The 17411-nt window shown below is 43.3% G+C and overlaps 1 long non-coding RNA gene across 1 annotated transcript in view; it reads left to right on the top strand.

Moving 5' to 3' along the window:
- Positions 1-10473, top strand: part of LOC132496883 (uncharacterized) — a 148365-nt gene extending 137892 nt beyond the window's left edge. The window contains exon 4 of the long non-coding RNA XR_009533543.1: positions 10388-10473. This is a non-coding gene — a long non-coding RNA (uncharacterized LOC132496883). The remainder of the gene's footprint in view (positions 1-10387) is intronic.
- Positions 10474-17411: the final 6938 nt, after the last annotated feature.

The following is a 17411-nucleotide window of genomic DNA, read 5'->3' as shown; positions in this document are numbered from 1 at the left end:
AATCACTTCACCTTCAGGACCTCTTTGTTTGGATAACCCTATGTGGCCAAAATGTTTTTACAGCAGCTGTTTCTTCATATGTAGGAACTAGGCTAATTCAGGGGTTAATATTTCTCTTACCCAAACTTCTGCTGTGAAATCACTATTGAACACTTATTCTGTAACAGGTGTCCTGCTAAAGGACTTACAGGCTGTGGACCAAATTCCAACCTGTATGTGAGGAGTTTTTCCCACATCACCAGGCATTTCTCCCATACCAGCTGAGTGTCTTAGAGTTCAACTCAATTCACACATTATATGCCTGGAGATAGCATCAGATTGCACAGTTAAAGGCTCAGTTCCCTAAGATGGCCCCACTGCAGATGCCAGTCAAAGTCCATGTTATCACCTGTGCAGCTGACCAACGGGCTATAAATCAGAGTTTCCCAACAACCCCCTCCTTGGGTTTGATTAATTTGCTAAAATGCACACAGAACTCAGGAAACCTGTTTACTCACTTGATCATCAATATATTACAAAGGATGTTAAAGAATATGAATTGGGACTTTCCTGGTGGTGCAGTGGTTAAGGATCCACCTGCCAATGCAGGAGACACGGGTTCGAGCCCTTGTCTGGGAAGATCCCACATGCCGCAGAGCAACTAAGCCTGTGTGCCACAACTACTGAGCCTGCGCTCTAGAGCCCGTGAGCCACAACTACTGAGCCCACGTGCCACAACTACTGAAGCCTGCATGCCTAGAGCCCACGCTCTGCAACGAGAGAAGCCCGTGCACCGCAACAAAGAGCGGCCTCTGCTTACCGCAGCTGGAGAAAGCCCTCGCGCAGCAACGAAGACCCAACGTGGCAATAAGTAAATAAGCAAACAAACAAACAAATTTATTTAAAAACTATGAATCAACAGCCAGATTAAGAGATATACAGGATGAGTTCACAAACAAATGAGCTCCGTCCTCATGGAGTTTGGAGGAAGTGTTCCACTTGTCCAACCTAGAAACTCTCCAGGCGCCCCCCTTCTGGGTTTTTCTGGAGGATTAATTTCGTAGGCATGACTGACTACATCATTGGCCGCTAGTGATTGATTCAAACTCCAGCCCCTCCCACCTCCCCAGAAATCAGAGGGTGGGACTGAAAGTTCCACCCCTCTATTCCTGGTTGGTTCCCCTGGCAGCCAGCCCCCATCCTTAGGTGCTTTCCAAAAGCCACCTTATTAACATAAACCCAGTTGCGGTGGAAAGGGGCTTCTTACCAATAACAAGACACCCATTTCCTCTCTATGGCCCTGAAGCCACTTCAGGGACGGAGGACAGGAGACCAAATATCAAAAGAACAGAAGCTCCCGTTGCTCTTTGCCAAGGCTTTTGGCAGCTGTGAGCCGAGAACTGTGGAAGAAGACCAAACTACGTGTTTATTACAAATCACAATGTCACAGGTCTTTATCAAGCAGTTTAACCTTCCGAATGATGACATACAGTCGGTCTTGTTAATATCCTCATTAGACAGATGAAGGAACGGAGGCACAAAGAGGTGAAGTAATTTCCCCCAAGTCCCACAGCTAGTGAGTGAGTGAGTTTGAATCCCTGTCCAGGCCTCCTCACCTCCAAGTAACTCCTAAGTCCAGTCCTTGAATTGCTGCACTTGACTCGAGCCATTGTGGTTTCCAAACTTTGCTCTGGTTGAAGCCAGGGACGTGGACCACAAGACCCTGTCCTGCCCTGCTGGCCTCTCAGTGCTCCTCCGACCCTCACACATCCTCTGAGGCATCTCTGTGGAACCCAAGGAATCCAAGAAACAGCCTCAGAACCTCTGGGTTGGAAGACCCCTGGCTTTTCAGTTCCGTGTTCTCCTTGCATGTGACTAGTACAGCAGCGTGAAATAGCGGCATCAATTTCCCAGCCCTAGGACTTCCCTGGTGGCCCAGTAGTTAAGAATCTGCCTGCCAGTGCAGGGGACTCGGGTTCGATCCCTGGTCTGGGAAGATCCCACATGCCGCGGAGCAGCTAAGCCCGTGCGCAACAACTACTGAGCCTGCGCTCTAGAGCCCGCGAGCGACAACTACTGAAGCCCGCGTGCCTAGAGCCTGTGCTCCGCAACAAGAGAAGCCACTGCAATGAGAAGCCCCACGCACTGCAACGAAGAGTAGCCCCCGCTCGCCACAACTAGAGAAAGCCCGTGCGCAGCAACGAAGACCCAACACAGCTGAAAATAAATAAATAAATAAATACATAAATAAATACATAAATAAATAAAAATTTCCCAGCCCTCAAGAGGACCACTTAAGTTATAGATGAAGCTAACTTGAATCCTGGCTTTACAAAACATTGCAAATAGGAAGCGATTATTCAGGGCTCTTCTGGGGGCTGCCAAGGATGGTGTTTGTTACATTATTCGGGTCTTCACTCTGGATGCCCAGGGGAGGCATCTTTCTCTGGCCTCTGTGTGAAGGGATTTTCTTGAGCACTGTGTGCTTTAGCCTCATAGACACTGTGAGTCCCCTAACCCGCTGGGGCTTCCTTGATGTATTGGCTTCTGGACAACTTGGATCCAAATAGTGGCAGGGTCCTAGGGAGTTTGCTGGCTTTGCTCCTGGCTCTAAATCACTTTATTTCCCTTATTTTCCTTTTGTCTCGTTTTTCTTCCTTTTAATTTAATTTATTTTTCTGTGGCATGTGCATTTGGAGAATCAATCTTAAGTCCTTTTTGGAATAAGGTGGGGTATGAATGAAGAAAATTATTCTCTTTAAAAAGTAATTTTCTTCTCATGACCGTATCTGGGCTTCCTTAATTAGCTCAGCGTTGTGGATGAATGAGTTTTTCATTGCTATTGATAATATATTTTAAAGTTCACCATAACGGTGAACCCCAATCTTGCTAGAGATGAAAGGAAATAGGGACATATTCCCTACTTCCGAGTCATCATTGTAGATCAGCCAAAGTGGACGCAATAGCTGTTCAAGATGAAGGAATGAGGGTGGAGCTGGAGAAAAAGAAAAGGCTTCTCAGGGATAGAATTCCTACTAGTTGAGTCCCTGTTTTGTGTTAGAAGACCATGCTGGGTGCTTCATATATATTTTATCATTTAATCTTCATAAAGAATCTGTGACTTACTATCCCCATTTTACTTAAAAGAAAACTGAAGTTTGGTGAGGTTTAGGGAGAGAAGCAAGGGTGTGGTGGTTGGATGTTTCAGCTGGTTTCCTGCATCCATCTTCATAGCCATTTTCATTTTCCCGAGTTCAAAGGGCATCATCTCTCTGGAGGGGCTGCAGCTTCCCAATTGACCCCGCCACTTGCAATCTAGCGCACCCTACAGCTTGTTCTTCACACTGCAGCCAGAGTTACAGCAAATTGCAAATCTGATCATTTTACTTGCCAGAGATACTGGGATATAAGATTTGTTTGGTCATTCATTCATTAATTCAATATTTATTGAACACAAGGCTCTGCTCTAGGTCAGGGGACAAAAACATTGTCTAAAAGAGAAAAAGATCCCTGCCCTCATGGAGTTTGCCTTCTGGTTGGGGAGAGGGGTGGGGAAGACATTAAATACTCAAAACATACATTGTATTACACATGAATCAAAGGACCAAAATAAAGTAGGAATCAGGAGGTGGAGAGTGCGGGGTGGAGAGGCAGGCAATTGCAATTTTAAATAGACTGGAGAGTGAAGGTTCTGCTGATAAGGTGACATTTTAAGCAGAGAGCTGAAGGAGGCCGAGGGGTTAGTCAGTGAGCCAAGTAAATATCTGAGCATTCCAAACAGAGGGCAAGTCAGTTCAAGGGCACTGAGCTGCCTAGAACATCCATGGACAATAAGGAGGCCAATGTAGCTGGAGTGGAGTGACCAGTAAACCCTATCTGTGGTGGAAATCAGCTCTCTATCAGATGTTAGGTCTAAAATAAGGTGCACACAGCGTGGATTCAGGACATTCTCTGGGTGATGAGCCTCAACACTGTCTGGTGACCAGCGTCTCAGATGTAAGACTCTCCAGTCATGACAATGAAGGAAAAGTAGAGGTTTTACAAACCTTCCCGACCTTAAACACTCTCTTCTTGGCCTAGCTACCCCTGAAATAAAGCCACTGAAAAATGGCAGTTCCGTAGCATAAGCTTAGGGGAAAACTTGAGGCCCAGGTTTACCAGGAGATATTTCAGGAAGAGCTCTTACTATTTTGAGTGCTTTGTCTGGAGGAGTTACTGGGTAGTGTTTAACTACATTGTACCTTTTAAAAAAAAAAAAAAACGATTGAAGTATGGTTGATTTACAGTGTTACGTTAATTTCTGTTAATTATAATATGTAATTATATATATATTCTTTTCATATTCTTTTATTTTATTTATTTATTTATTTATTTTTTTTTTTTTGCGGTATGCGGGCCTCTCACTGTTGTGGCCTCCCCCGTTGCGGAGCACAGGCTCCGGACGCGCAGGCTCCGGACGCGCAGGCTCAGCGGCCATGGCTCACGGGCCCAGCCGCTCCGCGGCATATGGGATCCTCCCAGACCGGGGCACGAACCCGTATCCCCTGCATCGGCAGGCGGACCCTCAACCACTTGCGCCACCAGGGAGGCCCCATATTCTTTTAAGTTATGTTTTATTATAGGATATTGAATATAGTTCCCTCTGCTATACAGTAGGACCTTGTTGTTTATCCATTCTATATATAATAGTTTGCATCTGCTAGTCCCAAACTCCCAATCCATCTCTCCCCTAGCCCCCCTCCCCCTTGGCATCCACAAGTGTGTTCTCTATGTCTGTTAGTCTGTTTCTCTTTCATGGATAAGTTCATCTATGTCATACTTTAGATTCCACATGTAAGTGATATCATATGATATTTGTCTTTCTTTGTACACTTAGTATGATAATCTCTAGGTCCATGTTGCTGCAAATGGCATTATTTTGTTCTTTCTTATGGCTGAGTAGTATTCCGTTGTATATATGTACCACATCTTCTTGTAGATCCTACCTTTTATGTGACATGGTATAGCATGGGCTGCTGGTCAGTTTCCCATATCCATTTCTCCTTCTTCCACTGTAATAGAACTCCCAAATTTAGTTGATGATATGGCTGCCCTCCATAGAGGCATCTGCCAGCCTCCCTTGCAGCTAGGTGTGGCCATGTGGCTAAAATCCAGGCAGTGGATGGGATGTAAGCAGGAGGGGTGTATGTACAATTCAAGCAAGTGTCTTTAAGGGGAAGAGCATTTCCTTCCCTTTGCCCTTTCTTCTACCTGCTGACTGGAATAGGGATGTGATGACTAAGACTCCAGCAGCCACCTTGGACCTTATAGAAGAGGCCGCATTCCAGCAACAATGAAGTGGACGTGTGGGAGGTGACAGAGTCCCTTGGGATTGTAAGCTGTCATGTAGACCCTGAACTGCTTATCTTTATAAATTTCATGGGAGAGAACAAAACCCTCATGATTCTAAGCTTTTAATCTGGGCTTGAGGTCACATGCCACAAAACCTAATTATAACTAATACATCTGGATTTTATGGAGCCACAGAGCTCTGAGAAAATAAAACTAATATAGATGTTTACTTTTTATTTAACATCTTTATTGGAGTTTAATTGCTTTACAATGGTGTGTTAGTTTCTGCTGTATAACAGAGTGAATCAGCTGTATGTATACATATATCCCCATATGCCCTCCCTCTTGTGTATCCCTCCCACCCTCCCTGTCCCACCCCTCTAGGTGGTCGCAAAACACTGAGCTGATCTCCCTGTGCTATGCAACTGCTTCCCACTAGCTATTACCCTTCCACCTTCCCGTGTCCTCAAGTCCATTGTCTATGTCTGTGTCTTTATTCCTGTCCTGCCTCTAGGTTCATCAGAACCTTTTTTTTTTTTTTAAGATTCCATATATATGTGTTAGTGTACGGTATTTGTTTTTCTCTTTCTGACTTACTTCACTCTGTATGACAGACTCTAGGTCCATCCACCTCACTACACATAACTCAATTTCGTTTCTTTTTGTGGCTGAGTAATATTCCACTGTATATATGTGCCACATCTTCTTTATCCATTCTCATGTTTACTTTTTGAGCCTTTAAATTAGATACCATCAGGATGAGAATGGCATGCGTGTGTGTTTCAAAATGAAATTTCTTTTTTTGTTTGTTTTTATTACAAAAGCAATACATGCTCACTTGAAAAAGAACAGATAGGCAAACAAAAAAGAAAATTAAATATACCCATCATTTCATGCACTTAGAAACAATCAGTTAATACAGTGGTGTATTAAGTTTCATATATTATATATATTTAAAAGGGGGTACTATTCAAAAAATAGTTTTGTGACTTGCTCTTTTTTAAGCTTAATGTATTGTGAACATCGTTCTCTATAGAGGAATATATTTTTGCATTCACGTTGTTAACGGCTTTGTGGTATCCGATTGTGTGGATGTATCACACTTCATGTAACCATGTCCCTACAACTGGGTATTTAGGTAGCTGATAACATTGTGATGAACATCCTTATTGCTAAGTCTTGGCACAGACTTTGAATTGTTTCCTGAAGATAAATTCCCGGAGTAAACACTGTGGTGAGCATGTGAGAGCTGGGCTTGTCTCCAGGGAAGAAGAGAAAAGAGGAGCTGGGGCTGCCTGAGGTCACGCTGCCTCACCCAGACTCACGCTGCTGCAGACAGCCCCTGGCTGACGTTCAGGGTGATGGGCAATGCTGACTGGTCAGGCCTGGGTTGTGGACCAGCAGTGGATAAGTGGGAAGTGGACAGCACGACAGGAGTCACAGGGACTGAGGTTTGGAGCTCGGAGGACAGGTAATTTCCTTAAGGAAGTGGTTCTTAAACTCTGGTCCCTGGACACCAGCAGCCTTAGCATCACCTGGAAACTGTTAGAAATGCAAATTCTCGAGGCTCACCCCAGAACTACTGAATCCAAACTGCTGGGACTTCCCTGGCTGTCCAGTGGTTAGGGCTCCACGCTTCCACTGCAGGGGGCACAAGTTCGATCCCTGGTCCAGGAACTAAGATCCCGCATGCCGCGTGGTATGGCAAAACAAAAACAAAAACAAACAACAACAACAAAACGCTGGGGTCAGGCCCAGTCATCTATGTTTCGTCAAACCTTCCTACTGATTCACATGTTGCTGAAGCTTGAGAACCACCACCATAAGGAAAGCAAGGATGCTCCTGCCAGAGAGAGGGGAAGGGCTCCTATAGAAGCAAAGGAGACAGATGTTATGAGGATTTAAAATTTTTCTTTCACTAAAATTCCACAATACTTGGGCTTCCCTGGTGGTGCAGTGGTTGAGAGTCCGCCTGCCGATGCAGGGGACATGGGTTCGTGCCCCGGTCCGGGAAGATCCCACATGCCGCAGAGCGGCTAGGCCCGTGAGCCGTGGCCGATGAGCCTGCGCGTCCGGAGCCTGTGCTCTGCAACGGGAGAGGCCACAACAGTGAGAGGCCCGCGTACTGCAAAAAAAAAATAAATAAATAAAATAAAATTCCACAATACTCTATTTATAGTTTGTTTTACACCCATATGTCCTCTCTCCCATAGACTGCGTACTTCTTGAGGGCCCTCAGGGATGCTCTTCCACTGTGTGCCCTCCTGGTGCAGGGTGGTCGGGGTGCTGGCATCTTCCCTGTGGTCCTGCGCCCACTCCCCATCCTTCTCTGCTCTCTGTCCCTGAAGGCCGATCTCTATGCATCCCATCAGTGGCTTCTGCCATCCTCTGGTTCCCAGTTGGATTTGGCTAATGGACAGTTCTGGTCCCCCTCCCCCCACAAGAAATGGAAGAAGAGAGAAAAACGAGGTCCAGGTCTTTATTCCCTTGGCCCCTTCCCTGTGAGTGCCCTTCAGACCAGGTGTTTATCCCCTGCCCCCATCCCCCAGGCCACTGCTCCTCTAAAGGTAGAGCCCCATTGGACTCTTCTTTCAGGGTCTGGAAACTGTTCCCTACCTTGGTCCCTCTGGCCTCGGGGCCACATGGCTTCACTGCTGCTAGCCCTGTGCTCACCACCACCCCTTGTCATTACCCTATGCTCACACCTTCGTAATCTGCCCCTTTGTAAGTAAGCCCTCCAGGAGTATTTATTTTAAGTGCATCATCTATTTCTAGCGGAGACCTGATGGGTAGAATCAACACCTAATAAATATTTTTTTAATGAAATTGGAACTTTTTCAAAATTATTTTTTGTTGAAAACAAGGTATACATATACTTTCTAGTGTATTTTTAAATTTTTTATTTATTTTTTCCTTTTTTTCCCCACATTCTATCATATAAAATCCTTTGGTAAAATTCTTTTGAGTTGGATAACTTGAACCCCCATTTAGCCTTGATAAGAAAAATAAGTCCTAAAATATTTATAAGGAATTGAGACAAGGATTCTATTATTCATATTCTTGGTTTAAACCATGGCAGAGGGGGTAAGGTGGCGTCTTTTCCAGCTGCTGTTCATAGTGATAACTTGGAACCTTGGCCTGTACAGAGTCTCAAGGGATATATGTATTTGTAAAGGTGGGCAACGGTTTAATCTATTTTCAAAATTAGAATGACATAAATTAAAGGCACTTTGAGTTATATTATAAGCCAAATAAATTAGTTTTAGTCCTGACGGGCATAAATTAAACCTCGGTATTTAGGAAGAGAAATGTTCCCCACGGCCACTGATGGGCCCTCACCCTGTGGTTTATAAATCAAAGGTACAATTTGAGAATAAAACACTTTTTATGAAATCGAATGTCAAGAGCTCCTTGTTAAATTTGCTGTAGCAATTAAGTTTTCAGGTGAGAAAATGCCTCTTTTTCAAGGTTGTATTACCTCTGTCATTCAGTACTCCATTTATAGGAGTAACTCTTCATAGTAAGTACACATTAGGATGACTTTTCACCTCCGTTTAAATGAAAAGTTTGAGAGGAGGAATTGGTTCCTGTCTGTGGGCTTGTAGAGCGATGCAGACTGGATCTTTGCCAGTTTGTAGAGAAGAGAGAAGAGGGGAAAAGGACGGTAAATGGTCAGCTTGGTCCAGGCTGGCTGGTGTGGAGGTGGAGACGCCCCCAGCTAATGGGGGGGCAGGCAGAAGGCCATAGGATGCCCTCAGAAGGGAAATGTGTAAACCGGTGTGCACGCTGACACTATCAGGGTCATGAAGAGAAAAAGAGAGGGAGATTAGAGATGGGGAGCCCAGGTGGATGGAGTAAAGACAACAACAGTGAGGCCCAGATAAAAGCAGAGACTCGATGATAGAATGGCTGGCCTCAGGGCTTCTTTGGGGCTGGACCGCTTCCCAGTTCCAGCCTTGACCACGCCATGATAAACTCCTTCCTCATGAGCTGGCTCAAATCGACCTCTGTGCTTTGTAACAGCGTGATGCTGATTTGTATCATTGTCTACGGTGTTAGAGATTTCAGGAACTGTAGACATCATCTAGCCTTTGCTTTCCAGTTGAGAAAACTTAGTCTAAGAAAAATGAAAAAACTACCTGCTCAGGTTGCCAGACCAGGTTGGAGGGAGGATGTGAATAGAACTGTACGCCTGTCTTCAGGAGAGGTGTACACAAAGCACAGTGTGCTTTTTGCTAGGGGTGATGGTCCCATTTGGGCAAAGTCTGCTTTCCAAGAGAGTCCTGCATGTAGGTGGAGTAGGTAGCTGTCTACATGGTATTTGAGGAGCCCTGGGAAGCTCTTATTCCTTCCCTGCTCTCCTCCCTCGACCTTGGGTGGTAGCACCTTGATCCTCAGATCGTTGCAAAGGTTAAATGAGTTTCTGGGTGTTAAATCATTACCACAGTGCTTGGTGCATCGTGTTATAAGAGCTAAAAGGACCGTACCTACACAAATGGATCAAGCCCCTGTTCTCACTCCTTCACTACTGGCTCCAGAGCTCGTGGGAATAGAAGATGATGCTCTTAGTACAACTCATGTTAGCGAGGGTTGTTAGATTTTGCTTAAAACCACACCTGGAAGTTATGATCAATAGTACAGGATTGATATCACCTTGCTAATACAAAAGAACAATATCTTACACACACGTGGATCTGGCTACCTATAGAAGCTCCTTTAACAATCCCCAAACTTGAAATAGTTATCCCCATTTTACAGATGGAGAACTCAAGGCTCAGAGCCATTGAAGGATGTGTCGGGATGTTCTCCCTGCAGGAAGCATTGTGGGAACCTGGGGCACATGGAGGTGGGGAAGAGAGTGGGCCAAGTTGGGGTAAACTTTCCTCAGTTCAGTGTTTTGTTCAGGACCAGCTCTCCCTGCCCAGAAACTTGCAAATAAAGGGCACTCTCTCCATCTAGCTCTGAGTGTCATTCTTCTGTGTCCAGGATGAATGTCACCAATGTGATCAGCACCTGGATCAGGGAAATCACCTCCCTGGGGTGCATCCACCTTTCCTATTCATCTCTGTCTCTGCAGGTGGTGAGAATGGCAGCTGGAGGTTGGAGAACATTCCTTGCGTAATGAAAGCAACCCTATGGATCCAGCTGAGCTTCCAGGTCAACAGAGGTAGGAAAGAGGTGGATGTGTGACTTCCTGCAGTGCAGTATATAAAGTTTATTTGAAAAGTTCTTATACTAAGATTTGGCAAGTGCGAAGCCCCATTCCTTTCGAGAGGACCCATTGCGAAGCCATGGTATCTGGGGTCCTGTTGCTGCTTACAGGCAGGGCAGTGCTGATTTGGAAGGCAAGCGTCTGCTGGATGTTAGGAGTTTGTCCAGCCTGACAGCCACCAGTTGTTGGAAGGTGAGTAGCTTTTCAGGAAGTGACTCTAGAAACTATGTGGACTGAAGGCCTCAATTTTCTAAGCTTTTGACAATTCTGAAACTAAGTCTAGGCATGTTTTTAAAGCTGGCAGACTTAGGATACTTATTTCGATCAAAATATTTTTAGACATGTGAAATTCACTTAAGGGAGATCCATTACTAGTTTGAGTTTGTGTGTTTAAACCCACTTAAGACCTTAATTCTGAAATAACTTTTCTGGTTGCTGTCTCATGCGTCACGTGCCCAGTTTCTGTAATATACTCATTGTTTTAAAACAAAGTTTCATCTAAAATAGAATCTATATTATATTATAGTTCATAATACACATTACGTATGGCTTTGGTATTTATGCAGAGTATAGCTACTCAGAATCATAGTCAGTCTGGATATTAAAGGCTTATGTTCATATCTTTGGAACTGTTAAGACAGTCAAATAAAATTGCTGCATTTTAAGTAATGGGTTAATCTTAAGGAAAAAAAACCACTTCTGAGGCTTTTTTTTTTTCCCCTCGAAAAAGTTATTTGCAAAATTACAACTAAGTTTGCCTGATAGAGTTAATTCCCTCTTGTTTTTATTGATGTGGTTGCCCATAGACAAAGCAGTTCACTGCTGCATGCGTGTGTGTGTGTGTGTGTGTACACACTTTAAAAAATGTGTTACATTTTTGGCAAAGATAAATACCAACTTGAGCATTTTTGGACTGACTTCGTTATAATATCAGAACTTATCTCATATTACAGATATCTATTTACCTGGGTAATTTGACCCTTCTCTCCTGGTTTCTAATCTTTAATCTTGATTTCATGAAATCAAGCAAGAGAATGGAATGACATCTCTGTGATACTAAGAGTATAGATTCATTTCAGTAGGTTGGTTTGATCCTCTATTTTAAGAGAGTTGTCTTGACAACCTGACCTTCCTTTCAGCCTGCTATTATCTGAAAAATAGCCTTTGTTATTTTTTGGAATTTTTCCACTTTGTTTGGCCTCCAGTATTTTTATCATTGTTCAGACATTTGGCTTTGCTCCCACGGAAGTATAGACTTTTTTTTTTTTGGCAAGTTTCAATGTACTTGCCGAAATACAGTAGCAATTATTAGCTAACCATTACTGTGTGCTGAGCAGATTAAAGCTCTTTAAAATGAGTGTAGGTTTGTTCTCCAGTGATAATAATTCACAGACTCAGTTTTATCCATCATTACATGCCAGCAACTGAGGCTGAAGCTTGACTGGAACCTCGGAAACAAGATGAGAAGAAAGGAAATACACATGGGGATGAGTGTGCAGTTTCAGTCAAACCAGACACTTTGTCCTACGCCTGTGTCTTGGGTAGTTCCTGTCCCCCGTCCCCATCCCCACGCTAGCATGGCTAACTGTGGGCCTGGTGGACTGAATGGTTGGATAGATGAGCCCACGTATAGCATGGACATTTGTTATGTTTTGTAGCCACAGAGAATCTTCTGCCAAGTCTTAGGAATATTTTCACAATATGAACACTTCCTATCCAAGGCTGGAGTCGAACACTAACTTTCTTAGACTTTCTTGCTGCTGGGTGGAGAGTCATGTGACTCTGGCTCAGTCACTAAGATGCAGACCCAGGAGAGATTTTGAGGTGACATGGCAAGAGGAAGCAAGCTGGACACAGAGTCCATTTTCTGGGGAGTATTGTGGTGGAGGCAGCTGGCTTTTGGGGACAGTTGTAGGGCAGGATTCCTGGTGGTCAGGGTCCAGCCAGTGGACAGGATGCAGTGTGTGTGTCCCAGAGGCTGTGGACCTTCACTGGGGCAATTCTGAAATGAGCTTTAGAGTTAACTGCCTGCTCTGTAGCCTCTCAGCTGCCCTCTTGAATATAATTTTTTTTAACTTATTTTAAAATGTATTTACATTTGGATTGTATAACATGATTTTAATTTTAAGGTGTACAGTGTGATGTTTTGATATATGTCTACGTTGTGAAATGATTACCACAATCAAGTTAAGTAACACACCCATCACAACACAGTTACCTATTTTTTTTTTTTTTTTTTTTTTGTGGCACAAACACCTAAGATCTTCTCTCTTAACAAATTTCAAGCATACAGTACAGCATTATTAACTATAATCACCATGCTGTACATTAGATTCCTGGAACTTATCTTAATATTGAAAATTTTTACCCTTTGACCAACATCTCCCCTCTCCCCCACTCCTAAGCTTCTGACAATTGTTCTACTCTCTGGTTGTATGAGGGTGACTTTTTTAGATTCCGTGTATAAGTGAGATCGTAAAGTGTTTGTCTTTTCTGTGCCTCGCTTATTTCACTTTGCATAATGTCCTCCAGGTGCACCCATGTTGTCACAAATGGCAGGATTTCCTTCTTTTTTATGGTTCTTTTATAGGAAAACGCATAAAGGAATTGGTGTGGGAAGAATCTAAACAGTCTTCCATAGAGTTTTACTGAGAAATGAACTTTGACATGTATCTAATTAATTATAACAGTTATAACACAGACTTCTCACTTGGGACAGGTAAAGTCTTTTAGCCGAGGGAGGTAGCGAGAGGCTCATCACCGTGCTGACTCTTGGCTCTTTGGGGGTCCTTCATTTCTTAGGCTCTCCCCTTGAGTTGGCATGCTTTCATTTGCTGCTGGCCACCTCTGTCTAGAAACAGGCTGATCACAGGAAGGCAATTTGGGAGCTATGTCCCTTTGTGGTTTAAGTTAATTTTCTGACGTATGAGGCTTTCTGTGGCATCAGTGTCGCTGAAGTTGTGGCATTTTCTGGTGCTGCCCTTGGGTCTTGCTCCAGCCCTGCTGCCTTGAGTCCTCTGCTTGAGGAGCACATCTGTTCTGGGTTGTCCAAAAAAACCGTGAGTGTCACCAATCACACTTTGTACCCCAGTGCTTAGTTGTACTGGTCTCCTATATCTCGTGTTCTACATGGTAGGTTGTGCTAACCTGAGCTGCCCTTGGATTCTCTTCCTAGGCTATTTCTTTTTTTTTTTTTTTTAAAGTTACCTGCCTTCCCTAGAGTGTAAGCTGCTTGAAGACAGGAATCCTGCCTTGGCCCCTTCTTTGTCCTCAAGCTCAGAAATAGTGCTAGACACATTTCCACTACTGAAGGAGGCATCAGAGCCCTGGTGCTCTGAGGGACCTTAGTTTTGGCTGCATGAACCCAGAGATATTGACATTGCCTGATGATCTCTATGGACTTACTTGGCCCCTTGGTCACACTGACCAGTAACCAAACCTATCCGTTTGGTCTCCAAGTGAGACCTGGCCTTATCTTCCAGAGTCGTGTCTGTGATCTTATAAATCCCCTCATGACCCCTTTTACTAAGGCTTATTAGGGTGTTTAGGTGCCTCCTTTGCCTTTCTGGGCATGTGCTTGTTTGGGCTCTTAAGGTACAAGATTCCTTTTTTTATGCCTTTTTTCCTTTCTTCCTTTTTTCAAAATGGTTCCCATTTCTTCCACAGCTGCTGGAAAGTGGACAAAATAGTTCTTAGTCAAGTAAAGCCACATTGTGCAGTTTAAACCGCTGTGGTCCTAGAAAACAGAATAAATAAACAAAAGGCATCGAAATCCTTTAAACTGTATCTATCTATGCTGAGTGGATTACATTGGCATAAAATACAAATAATTGAGTGAAAAGTAAAATACATGTTATTATACAATTCAATTCCATAACTACAAGTATCTGAATATTCAGGAATACATCCAAACCACAGAATATTTAATTGTGAGAGTCACAAAGGACCTTATAATTTTTCTTATGCCATATATCTATGCCATAAACTGACATCTAGGCAGTTTCATATATCAGACAAAAGACTTGTATCCAGAATATATAAAGAATTTGTACAACTTTATAATAAGAAGCAAAGTACCCCAGTAAACATGGGCTAATATTTGAATAGACCCTTCAAAAGTAAGGTTTACCAATGGACAATAAGAACATGAAAAGATGGTCAGGGTAATTATTCATTAGAGAAATGCAAATTAAAACCACAGTGCGATAATGCTCCAGGCCCATGTGGCTAAAGTGAAAAAGACTGACCATACCAAGTGCTGGTGAAGATGGGTGGAACCAGAACTCTCATACACTGCTGGAGGGAATATAAAATGCTACAGACACTTTAGCAAATGTTTAATGGTGCTTTTTTAAAGAGTTAAAAATACACCTACCATGTGATCAGCCATTCCACTCTTAAGTACTTACTCATGAAGAGTAAAAACATGTCCTTATAAAGACTTGTACCCACATTTCCATGGCAACTTTATTTCTAGTAGCCCAGATAGAAATGACCCAAGTATCCATGAATAGGCAATGGCTTAGTCATATAATGGAAAACGAAGCAGCAATAAAAAGGAGTCAGCTACTGATACAACAACTTGGATGAACCTCAAAATCATTACACTGAGTGAGAAAGGCCAGACCAAAAAAAAAGTATATAATGTATGATTTCATTTATGTAAAATTCTAAAGAATGCAAGCTAATCTATAAAAATGGAAAGCAGATCAGTGGTTGCCTGGGGACAGGGATGGAGGAAGGAATGAATTACAGAAGGACACAAGGAACTCTTTCCAGTGTTGCTTTTGTCCACATTACATGTAGTGCATTTTCCCCCTACATTCCTGATGAAGAAGACATACTTGAAAATGTTACTTCTTTTTTGTATTTCCTATCTACATTATTTCTATATAAGAAAATTGCTTGGATGCTTGTCTTTTCTCCATGGTTCCGGAGTTATTTTTGTCATCCGTCATAATGGGTACTTCACAGTTAGTGAGAAACTTTTATACTTTTTCTTTTACTCAACACACTGTATATGCCTAACCACTCTGGGCAAAACTATCCTTTCCCCTTTTAAATGACCCAGAAATTCAATAAAAGTGATGCAGTGAAGATAAACAGCTTTGCGTGCCTGAGAGCAGTCACCCCGTACAATTATATCTTTAATTTTCAGCCTGACCTCTCTTGTAATTTGTTTGAAGTTTCATGATTTCAAAAGAAATAGACTGTTCCTTGAGGAATGCAACATCCCCTTCCCCATGCGAGATTTGGAAAACCAAAGCTCTGAGTCTAATAATCTAATGGCAACAGCAGCCTTGCTATTTGCTGTCCATTTCTATGCCCACAAAGAGTGGGAACTGATTGTATCCAATTTTGGTCATCATCATGACCAAAGTTACCTCTTGGTCTTTCTCTGAATTTGAAGAAGTCATGGCATGGTTCATTGTCTCTCAGACTTTAACATGCATACAAATCACATGAAGGTCTTTTAAAAAGGTAGGTTCTAATTCAGTAGAGCCAGGGTGGAGCCTGAGATTCTTAATTTCTAACAAGCCTATGAGTGATGCTCAGGCTTCTCGTCCATGGAGCACCCTTTGCATAACAAGGGAATAGATGATACCAAAATATTGGGTTGGCCAAAACGTTCATTTGGGTTTTTCTCCATAAGACGTTATGGAAAACCTGAACTAACTTTTTGGCCAACCCCATAGCACACAACCCTCCTATTATTCATTTGCATTTAGAATAAATTCCTCAGCTTAGAAAATGTTTAAAGTAGAACACCAAAACACTGACCAATTTTTAAGTCTTCATTATGAAATAGTCGTCATGAACCATGTTGTCTAATGCTCTTCCTGAAGATGACACCAGCCAGGAGGCCGAGCTCCTTAAAGGGCCAAAGGGAGTAAAGAGACAGGGATGATAGAGTGTCTGTCTCCAGCCTGTGCTGTGTATGGAATACTGGGATTGTGTTCAAGCTGGATATCAGGTCCGTCTGGGGGAGTCCATTGCATCCTTAGCCTCAGTTTTTAACCATCCCTATATCCGTGCCCTTTTCCTTACAGCTTTGCAGTGGAGTGGTGGCAATCCTACTAGACTTTGGGCTTGGTCATGTGACTGACTTTAGCCAATGGGGTGTTAGCAGATATGACAGAAGCAGAGGTTCTACTGGAACTTGTGCATTGAGACTTTGACCTCCTGCATCTTTACCGTTGCCATGAGAATGCCGTGCACCGGTGAGCCCGCTGGCCTCAGGATGAGGATGAGGGGCATGCGGAACATAACCACCTCTGGCTAAATTCAGTGTACATCATCTCACTGTGGCCAACCTTCAGATACTTGGAATATAGGTGGTCATTGTTTTAAGCCACTCAAATTTGTATCAGTCTGATACACAGCATTAGCTTCCTGACTCACTGGAGTAGTGTGTCTGTTACAGGAGCGCATAGCTAGAGGTGGGTGGTAAGGTCCTGGGGGCCAGATCAGGAGCTGGAGATCCAGAAAAAGCAAGAAAAGATACAGCAGAAGGTCAAAGCAGGTGAAACAGAATGGACTTCCACCTAATGCCCTCCGCTGGCTTTTGAAATCTTTTTGGTGCATACTTGCATGGATTGGTGAGATATACATAGAGGTGGGCTGAGGTGAGACAGGTGGACATTGTTTTGAGCCAACCAGGACTAGACCCGACACAACAGGATACTGTTTTCTTGTCGAGTTCTTGGACTGCTTGTATCGTGGAGCAAAGATAGAGAAAAAGAGGGTCGGGAGAAAACACTTCATTGACTTAATGTGAGAATGAATGAACTGAATAACGTGTATCTTCTCATGTTGCTCATCTGCTTGTGATGACAGAATGTTTTTTCCATGTAATTGGCAGACAGTGCATGAGGGATTTCGCTAAATC

Source organism: Mesoplodon densirostris, chromosome 10 (assembly GCF_025265405.1).
Source record: "Mesoplodon densirostris isolate mMesDen1 chromosome 10, mMesDen1 primary haplotype, whole genome shotgun sequence".
Classification (NCBI taxonomy): Eukaryota; Metazoa; Chordata; class Mammalia; order Artiodactyla; family Ziphiidae; genus Mesoplodon; species Mesoplodon densirostris.
Note: the sequence above shows the minus strand (reverse complement) of the source record. Positions and strands in the feature narration are given on the sequence as shown.